We start from the raw sequence: 10337 nt of genomic DNA on the forward strand, positions 1-10337 counted from the left end.
ACACTATTACAAGGAAAAGGGTATGAGGACCAGCCTGATGCAATGCTGATGCCTTCATTATGCTAATAAGAGATCTGCACACTTTCTTTCCTGGCATTTAATGGAGAACCTTCAGAAAGGCTCAGCGCAACTTCAGCCTCTTCTTGTCCTAAACTCCCTATAGGGAGGGGAATCAAATGAAGAAAAAGGGGAAAAAGGGGAAAGAGGAGATTCCGGCATGTCGCTGAAAGGAAAAACGTCAGACGCGTACCATCACACGGCTTTGGTTCCTCTAATGTTCTCTCACTTCGTCTTTATTATATAAACAGCACAGGATGGTCATGCTCTCTAGCGCATTCTCTGCTAAACAGAAAACACACGCGCATGTGTGCAACGGACATGGCTAACCTGAAGCCGGTTTTACATTTCAAGGTAATTGTGGCTTTCCTCTCTTTACTACAGACAATTCTTTCTCTCCTTCTGGGGCAAAGAACATGGTCTGCTCATCTTTATGTTCTCAGCACTAAGAATGATGCCTCGCACACAGTAGGCACCCAGAAGCGTCTACTGCCCCATGACTGGTGCTTTGGTAAACACTGTGTCAGCTGCCGGCACCACATTTTTCATCGTTTCTGTTCTATATTCAGTTCAACATTAAAAGGGACCCAGGGCTTTGAAGGCTACCCTCACCTTAACTCATTGTTACAAAAGGGCTCTGCATTAAGGCTCTGCGAGAGCTGGCCAGAGGCCCCCTCCTGGGGACTGCTGAGGGAGCTGCCTCACCATCTCCTTAACTTTCGTAACGTGCTCTAAGTTCACCACCTCTTCTCTGTAAAAGTTTGGCTCAAACTCTACATGTTGCCTGCCGTTCCAACGTTTTAAACATCAGCAGCAGTATCCCAGGGTTTAGCATTAATTGAAAGAGCTTATCTATATATAGCTTCACTCTGCACTTTAGCGTCTTCAAAACTTCAATCATATTCTTTTTTTTTGAGAACACAATCCCTCCTTTTAATGTCTTGCTACAGCTTTTCCCCCTTTTCATTCTCATGACTCAATGCTCTCAGGTCTTTTAAGTTAACCTCCTAGACCTTTCCATGTGGGCTCACCTTCCCGGACCTTTGCGATTCATGCGGCTCTCCTTTGGAACTCCCTCCATCTCCTTGATATCCTTCAACAACGTTTCCGAGTATCAGGCACAGTGGCCTAGTTAGGAGCTAAAAAGCTTTTTGTGAAAAGTGGCAGATTACCTGTTCCATAACACTTGGTGTCTGATGCATCATTGGGAACGTATAGCATTTGGTGGGGGCAGTTCTGACCATTAGCTTGTTGAAGGCCTTGTTTCCTGTGCTCCTCCCCATCCCTGATGTCCTGATGTTTGTGTATTTCTTTACTTGACTAGGATGTAGTTCCCATTAAACTACTGTAGTATGGGAAGCATTTTTTCACCTAAAGCTAAAAAGGCAACAAAATAGCAGCAATTCATGAACTTAGTAAATGCAGACGATGCTGGAAGACTACTATGAAGAGACAGGTCTTGACCCACATGCGGGTAAAGCTGCAGAATTTGTCCTACACAAGCAATAAAGCCAACATAGCCCAACATATTTGATAATGATCAAACGCTGGCTCAGTTAAATCGTGTGGTGACTGAATCTTCTCTCGGTCCTTTGATTCTTCTCCCTAATTTCTATTCATGATCCTCCAGTAGAAACAGAGAAATTATATTCCTTTATTCTTCAAACTGATCACTGTCCACAGTGTATCTTATGGGTTTCTCCAGTGTGAATTAATATTGGAATGTGGATACCGGATTAGAAACATGTCTGTCACTTACATACAGAATGAAAAAAAAATGCTGATCCAAAAAACATGGCCTTGCAGTGTTTCCAAGGCTATCCTCACCATCTGACCCACTGGCTTTACCACTGCAGCACTCCCCTGTGTAGCTAATTAGCCCCTTTTTCCATTTACAGCAAAACTCACTTCTCTGCTTGGCATTTGTGTTTGTCTATGTGACTCAGGCTTTGAGAAACTCCTGTACAGCCTAATCCACCAGCTCACACACACCTTTTTCTTCTTGCATTCCTTTCCCTATAACAACAACTCATCAAGGCAAATGTAGAAATATTTGAAGACATATTTGAAGACCTTGATTCTTTAATATAGGTAAGAGGTCTAGTTCACTACAAATTTCCTTAGTGTTATACCTAATATACATCACTCAGATAACCTTATGGTTGATTGATTCCCCATGGAATCTCTCAGTATGGGTCAGAACATCTTCAATTCTCCTGTCTCAGAACCCAACACATTACCGTCATCATTTCTATTTTCAGAATATATAAACCCATGTCAATCTGTCGCTAAATCATCTTATTTTAGCCTAGTTTCCACTTTTTCCCTTTTGGTCAATTATCTTTCCATTTCTTCTTAGGTTCTGATGGTTTTGAAGATCATAATGATTATTCTGTACTTATTCATGGCTGCACACCCTCGCATGCCTGTGAGCTGTTCTTGCAAAAGGTTTGGCCCACCCAATGTTAGATAATGAAGCAGGAGAATGGATGGCTTCAGAATCAGTGAAATTATGATGAGGTTAGAATCTGGGGCTGTACGTCCAAGGATGAAAATTCAGTCTTTTAAGAATCTACTAATATAAGATACAAAAAGCGGTACTAATTATACTAGTGGTGTTTCACATTTCACCATGGTTGGAATTATTCAAGATAATAAACTTCTTCAAAAGGTATGTCATGATTTTTTAATTAATGCTAGAATTCTGAACACTTCTAAAATATAACTTAACTATGGTTAATTTTAAACTTTCATTAGAAGTAGAGCATGAAGGAGGCAGCAAGTAAACCTTTCAACCCGAATGCCTGATTATCTGGGGTCTCTGGAGCGAAAGCGAGGAAGGGCAGGTAGGTCATGCTAAGGCAGCTCTGAGGCAATGTGTGTGCGCTTCAGAGCAACTAACAGCATCACTCTGTTGAGAGCACCTCTCCTTCTGGCCAGGAAACTGGACTTGTCCTCTCCAAAGGACTGGCTGCCTAATGTCCCATGGTATGGTAGCCAGAGTGGTACAACTGGGTGAGTGATGGTAAGGCATCTCTAGTGGGGAGCTATCTTTTTCTTGCTGGGTGCAAATAAAAAGGCAAGTGAGGCTTCTAGACAGGCAACCTGACACGCACTCAGTGGCAAATGCAAATTGTGAGATCACCTAGACTTTACTTTTTCAATCAACCTGCAATACGTGCTGGAGGGATTCAAACAGAAGCCGCAAAACCCTGGGTTTTCTTTTCATGTCACATTTCTACCAAAGAAGTCTGTTCTCCTTTCATCCAGTGCCTGTTTTATTCTTCTGCTACTTTAATTCCAGAAAAGCAAAGCTACCGGGGAGAAGATGACTGGGGACTAGATGAAGTCTTAGTGTCCCAGACAGAAGAGAAGAAAACAAAATGGTTAAAAGCAGCCATGAGCAATTTCTTTTCTTCTTTGATATTAGCTCGCTCTGTCGGTCTTTTTTGTCTCCCTCCTTCCCCTTCTTCCTCCTCTTCTCTCCAGAGATGTAAGGATCAAAATGTACCCATGAGAGGTATTATCTGCCAGGGTAGACGCTGCCCTTTGATAGAAGTCACAGAAATTCAGCACTGTGACTGACGGGCACAGTCTCGGCATCACCAGAGTATGGGGCATTTAAAGGGAATCCTTCTTCCTGTAACTTAAAGGAGGCTTATTTAACCTTTGTCCCTGGCTTTATCTCAATCAGCACAATGGCTTGAGTCAGTATCAGTCAAAATATTTTAAAATTGCATTTCATAAAATGAATTGTTATATCTTTTAGTAGAGATGTATGATGTAGGCAGTGAAGCCACCTTTCACAAGGATGCGATAAGGATCCTCCGCTTGCATGAATATAAAAACTCTGACTGCATTTTATGTTTGTCCCATAGGTCGGTCAGCCAACAATGAAAGGATGTCACAGTAAGTGACACAGAGCCTTCTGTTAACATAACATTAATTCAGGATGAGATGCCCTTCCTGTGGGCCATTGAGGTAGCACCAAAACTGGGGCTGTCCCAGAAAATCTAGGGCAGTGACCCTGGTTTTCGAGAAATGTAGGACAGAAATCCTATTCCCTACTTGTCTATTCCCTACTTGTATGCATTAAAATGCAATGTAGGTTCATCTTCCTGCAGTTTGAATTCTTTCTTAATTCCTGATTTCAAGATAACATTGCTTAAATAAACGGGCTCCCAGGTCCTTCTATTACTTAAGTGAAGTTTCCGGCATGTTTTTAGGAAGAAAGGAAAGGTGTGAAACATGAAAATGACCCTCCCCACTCCAGTCCTCCATAAAGCGGCCAAGGGAGTTCCCTACAAACCTTTAACATTTTAAAGAAGAAACAAATGGTTTATAAGATAATCAACCCTCTTTAGACCATGCCAGCAGCACTCACACATTTGTTATCTTAGTGAACATGTAAAACAACTTGGGAAGTGGGTATTATTTCTACTTCACGGATAAAGAAAGCAAGGCTCATTCTCTGCACAAGTTGGCTATGATAAGTATCAGTACTAAGTCCTTTTCTCCAGGGCCTACCCTCACTCTACCATCGCACAGAAGAAACTTCTGGATTTAGGGCTACCCTCGGCCCAATTCTGAAATAAGTAAAGTTAGTCTTTGGTGTCTTTATGCTTCTCCTGTTCCTGTTTTCTTCTTCCTGTTCATTCCCCAGCAGTCTAGTGTGATTCTCAAGAAACTTTTCCATTGTACTGAACTAGACAGAGATTGAGACAAATTAAGACTTTACCAATGACTTCCTGAAAACTGAAGTAAAGCTTTTAAGATGGAGAGAAACAACGAATCACCCTATTCTAAGATCAGTTGGGCCAGCCCCAGTGTAACCCTCACTGCAGCCTGACCAAGACGAGGCTGAAAGAACAAGAGCATCATAATCCCCACAAAGGCTGCTCTTGTGAAACTTAAGGTAATAACCCTTCCCAAAGGATTCATGAATGTAATTTCTGTTCTATCCAGAAAGCTCTGGCTTGTAGCACTGTTGGGCTGCAGGTGCACAGCAGTTATGCCATGACCTCCCAACACACTGCAAGAAAAAAGGAAGTTTTTTCCTTTGGTACGTAGTGATAGTCAACAAAAGCCACTTCCCTTTTCTATTTCTTTTTGAGCGGAGAAGTTGCCAGAAGACAGCCCAGTAAAATGTGATCAACAAGACATTTGGTTAGGTCTAAGGTGCTGTTCCTACCTTCTAATCTCAAATGCCAAGTGATTTAAATCTATCACTCAGTTTTCATTTCCATAAAATCAGAATAACAGTATCTAACCATTTAAGTTTAGAAAAATTTAAACAGTGTTCATTATAGAACACGCTTTCTCAGGGTGCTACGATCTTGGATTGTAACTTTGATTAACACATTAAGAGAGCGATGATCCAAAGCACATAATTTATCTACTGATTCTAGGTTCCAAGTATGGTCTCGCTGGAACACAATTTCCTTATCTGCCAACTTCTCCCATTGAACCTCAACTGCCAACCCTTCAACTCCTCCTCCTCCTCCTCCTGGACCAGAAGCTGTCTTTCAGCATTACCAGCTTCCCTACTTCAGACCTTTGAGAGAACATTCTAGCACATCTGCTACTCTTCCTGGCCTTCTACGATGTCTGCATTGATCACCTCCAACTCCCGGTTCCCTATGACTCTGTTTCTTTCCTCACTCAGGGATAAACAGTCCCAGAACCACAACCATCAGGGCCCACTCCAGATGGACATGATCTAAGTGCGACCGGCCTCTCCCTGCTCTTCAACAGTTCTATCACTCTCCACTCAATTTCCCAAAGCAGTCATTTTCAACCTTTTCCATTCCTTTTAAGTCTTTAATTCACTGAGACTTCAGAAATTTCCGATTTACTGAGAAGACTGAGGGGCAGGTGCCTGTATGAAGTGTCTCCTATTTCTGAAACTTTGTGTTGTTACTTCCTCCTGAATGTCCCTCAGTCTCAAATGAAGTATCTTTCCACCCTTTCACAGGCCTGAGGCAGAGTCATGGCTACCTCACATTTTCACAATCTCCTTTGCTGTACAACTTATCATTTGCTGAACAAACAAACTGCATGTCTAAGCTTCCTCTCCCTTCATGCCAGACTACTAGAAAGGCACATCTACACTCACAACCCACACATATATCCATGCATTTCCTTTCCCCACAACCTCTATCCTTCTTCTGAAATGCTCTTGGGTCCTCCCAGTCACCAAATCCCATGGTTTTTCTAGGGTGGCATCCCTGACTCTTCTGTGATACTGCAGGCTCAACTCAATCAAAACTGAACGTAATGCTCCTCTCCTCCATTCCCACCACTGATGACTGTGCTCCCAATTCTCCCAGTTAAGCCAAAGCCTCCTGGTCATCACTGACCCAATTTAGTTATCAAGTCCTCTTCCTTCCACTGTCACATCTGTCCCTCAGCCTCTCCTTCCATTCCCATGACAGAAGACATCCTGACCTCAACCCAAGTCAACACACTGCACCAGCCTCTGAGCCTCTTATTGTGAAAATATTCCTAGAGTCTTGAGAGTCTAACAAGGGAATTTTAAATCCTTCAGCCTGAGAATGAAGGCCTGCTAAGAGCTGCTCTAGCCTATAGCTCTAGGCTTCGTGACCTTCCCTTCCTCTATTTCATGTCATGTTTCCCATTTCCTCTGAACTGTGGGAGAATTCACAGTTCCCAGAACTTGCCCTGCACTTCCGCACCTGCATGCCTGAAGCAGGCCAGTCCATCCATTTGTAATGTTCATCATGACTACTTACTGAAATCCTACTACTGTTTTCAAGATTTGGTAAAGATGCCATCTTTTTCTTCTCCCATAAGCTGCGAATTATTCATTTCTTCGCTCAATTTCCATGGCTCCAGTAAGCGCATCTCCTTCTTACTCATTTACTCTTAGCTCATGTTCTTTTGTATGAGAGTTACTTGTGGACATGCCTTCTTGTCCCTGTTATTTTTTCTTAGAGACACTGATGAAGATAATAACAACTATGATCATCATGACTGCCCTAACCAGCTCCTATTGTATCCTAGCTCTGTGGAGAGCACATCACCTGATCACACAGCAACATTACAAGGACTGCCTCTACTTTAAGATGTGATTAAGTAACACGCCCAAGGCCCGTAGCAAGGAAGCAGCAGAGCCAGAAATTAAATTTAGGGTTCTCCAATTTCAGAAGCCATGTTCTTAACTCTCTGTGGTATTGCTCACCATCTATAGATGAAACAGATGAACCCTGAATAAAACACACTCTTCCAAAGTCCTCAAGGGGGAGAGAGTTGACTGAGCCAGAGTCCCCAGAGTTACTTAGCCTGCTTGGTCAATACATGCCCCTACAGTGAGAATATAGGGATCTCAGGCTTGAACCCTGAAAGGATGATTTCACAAGTATGACCAAGTTTTTGTGCCTCACAACCAAAAAGAAAATGAAATGGAAAGTGAGGGGGAAAATCTAATTCACCAGGATTAGGTAACAGCCTGACTGTCTCTTTGCCTGGGACCATCAACATGGGAAAGGCCATGAATCAAGGCCCCTCCAAAAGCCTTACTCACATAACCCAAACCACCTCCAGTAATTCTAGTTTTTGAGACTCTGACATCAGCTCTGTGAAAACATGATAATTGTACTCTGCTGACAAAGTCTGAATCAAAGTAAATGTGAGGTCTTACTTTACATGTAAACAGGCAAAATAATAATGGCATGCATACATATCAACATGAAGAAAGTGGGGGCTGTCGCTCTCTCTAGGTAAGCAGCTAAGGGCTGTAATCCTCCGAGAGCAATGTCATTATACAGCTCAAATCCCATCACGACAAATACCTTGACAACAGAGATGTCTGTATAACAAAAGCTCTTTCAAGCTTTGGCTGACAGCCCACATACTTTAAGCAATATTTGATGTGAGACTTGGAGTTCACAGTAATGGGAATTGACCTGTATTTCCAAAGGTAAGATTTAAATGATTTCATCTCTAACTCCTACCCCATGATATCATGAGGTGGGACTGATGTACAATCTAAACCCCTGAGTATAAAAACTAAACACAAAGACACAAATGAAATCAACTCATTCTTAAAGAATGAAATTTCTTCCTTTCACTTGGGGAACACTTAAGTAAAGGAGACTGCCCCGACCCAGCCCTGCAACACAGCACACCAGGGCTGCTCTGCAGTGTCACCTCATGGAGACACAAAATGGTGTAGTCCATGAAGACAGAAGGACCGTGTCCAAATCTCCACTCTGTCACTTCACAACTGGGCAAACAGGGCTGTGTTTCTTAACTTCTTATGAGCCTCAGTTTCCTCATCTGTAAAACGTGACTACCACCACCTACCTTCTGGATTTTGGTAATGACAAAATGAGAACACATGTAAAGCTCCTGACAAAGGGTCTGAGACATACGGCATGTACTCAAAAAAACTTCCCTCATCGGGCCTCTCTTCTCCTTCTGCAGACCGTGGGCTTCTGTAAACTATTTTCACCAAATTAGTAATCAGATACAGTGAATAGAAGTCAACAAAATGTATAGTCTCAAATATAGGCTGGTAGAAACTGCTGCTCATAGGAACATCTGGGCAAGAGAGAGACAACGAGAGAATAACTAGGCCACACACAGGTACATACTTGACTGGGAAAAAGGCCTTTTTGGCTAAGGTAAGATACATGTATTCCATGGCTGAAAGTCCCGGAAGCAGGCACCGTAGCAGTAAGTGAGCTCTGACACTCTGTCAAAGGTAATTTTAAAACATGCTGATAAACCAACATTTGGAGTCACATTTTCCTGGTCAAGGATAAATTGTGGTTATTTCTCTAAAGCACAGTTTACTACCTCTGGTCTAATTTTCCCTGGGTGACATTCTGGCTGCTGAGAGAGCCCTTATTTGGTGATTTTTAAATTTATTAATTTTTTTAGGTCTAGTCTATCGTCTTTCCTCAATAGCATACCATGGAAGTATTAAAACAAACTCTAGTCATCTCCATTTGGCAAACATGTAGGTAACCAGTATCAGAATATGTCCAATAAAGGTATTTAATATTGCTCTCATTTGTGAAGTTCAAAAATCTGCAGATTTTCAGTTATCTGATTTTTCTATGTTTCATATAATGGGACAATCAAGTCTGTGGTGACAATATTCTATGTGCTTTTTGTAACATCCTTGCTACTATGTTTGGAAAACTAGAGTGTTACAAACACACTCTGAAGACACGCATGTCCACCTTCCTAAAAGGAGTACTGGCCAGGGGCTCCTCAGTTCCTTAAGAGGCTTCCAAAGCCCTGCCAGACCCTGGCAACAACAGGGAACAAGAGGAACAGCCCAACATTTCTCGGAGTCACAGAATGTCAGTCTTAAAGATTTCCTAGTTCTATCCTTTCACCTTGCCAGTAAGGAAAAGGCTTAGAGAAAAAAGTATGTGCCAATGTTCACGTACCCAACCAAAGTGTATATACAAGCCAAGTGATGCTTTCAGAGGTCTTAGGAGAAGCAACATAGAAATAAAATAACATGCCAGACAGAAACACCAAGGCACAGAGCAAAAGAAACCGTGAGGCCCACAGAACAACAGAGGACTCCTCACCAGAGACCGAGAGATCAAGAACAGAGAAAGAAAAAAATTTACTGAAGCAAGAAGGTTAAAACAGCAACAGAGACCAAGTGGCAGCAGCAGAGTAGATACATTAAATTCGGTCTGCGGAGAGCTTACAAAGTAAGACTCCAGGGCACAGGAGCACCACTCCTCACAATGGTTTCTGGGTCTTTATTTCATTAACGGCACCCACTGACCCCCATCACCGTCATCTTAAAATGGAGGCAGTTCACAACCACCAGATCCTATACCTTCATCTCAACACTGATAAGGGTGTAACCCTAAGCATTTGTGAAGGTGTCCTAACTATGTCAGGCCACTAGGGTGCTGCTCCCAGCTCCAAAAGGCAGTTTACCTCATGGTCCCCACCTGACCCCCAGGAATGGGTGTCCCTCCTTCAAGGGAGCCTTTTCTCCCTCGCACCAGTGGCATCATTAACTGTTTATAAGGTACTTCGAGGTCCCCACAGGCTATGGAAAAGCGAAATGCAATTGTAATTACATAGGCAATCCTGGGAACGTAAGGGTGGGAAGAGTTAGGTCCTGAAATACAAGGCTGAGAAACGCGATTCCTCGGAGAAGCAGCCACCCCGCCCAAGCAGAGGCTGCGCTGCCTAGAAAGTGACCTCCCGGGAGCGATCACGCGCCTGGACCGAGCCTCTGCGCTCCCGCCCTGCCTCAGTCCCTCCCTCCCGCCTCCAAC

General features: G+C 42.9%; 1 protein-coding gene across 5 annotated transcripts in view; it reads right to left on the reverse strand.

The window, feature by feature from the left end:
• CELF2 (CUGBP, Elav-like family member 2) overlaps positions 1-10337 on the reverse strand; it is a 170477-nt gene that overhangs the window by 158983 nt on the left and 1157 nt on the right. The gene's annotated exons all lie outside the window — the stretch shown is intronic.

This window comes from Colobus angolensis, unplaced genomic scaffold (genome assembly GCF_000951035.1).
Source record: "Colobus angolensis palliatus isolate OR3802 unplaced genomic scaffold, Cang.pa_1.0 Scaffold684, whole genome shotgun sequence".
Classification (NCBI taxonomy): Eukaryota; Metazoa; Chordata; class Mammalia; order Primates; family Cercopithecidae; genus Colobus; species Colobus angolensis.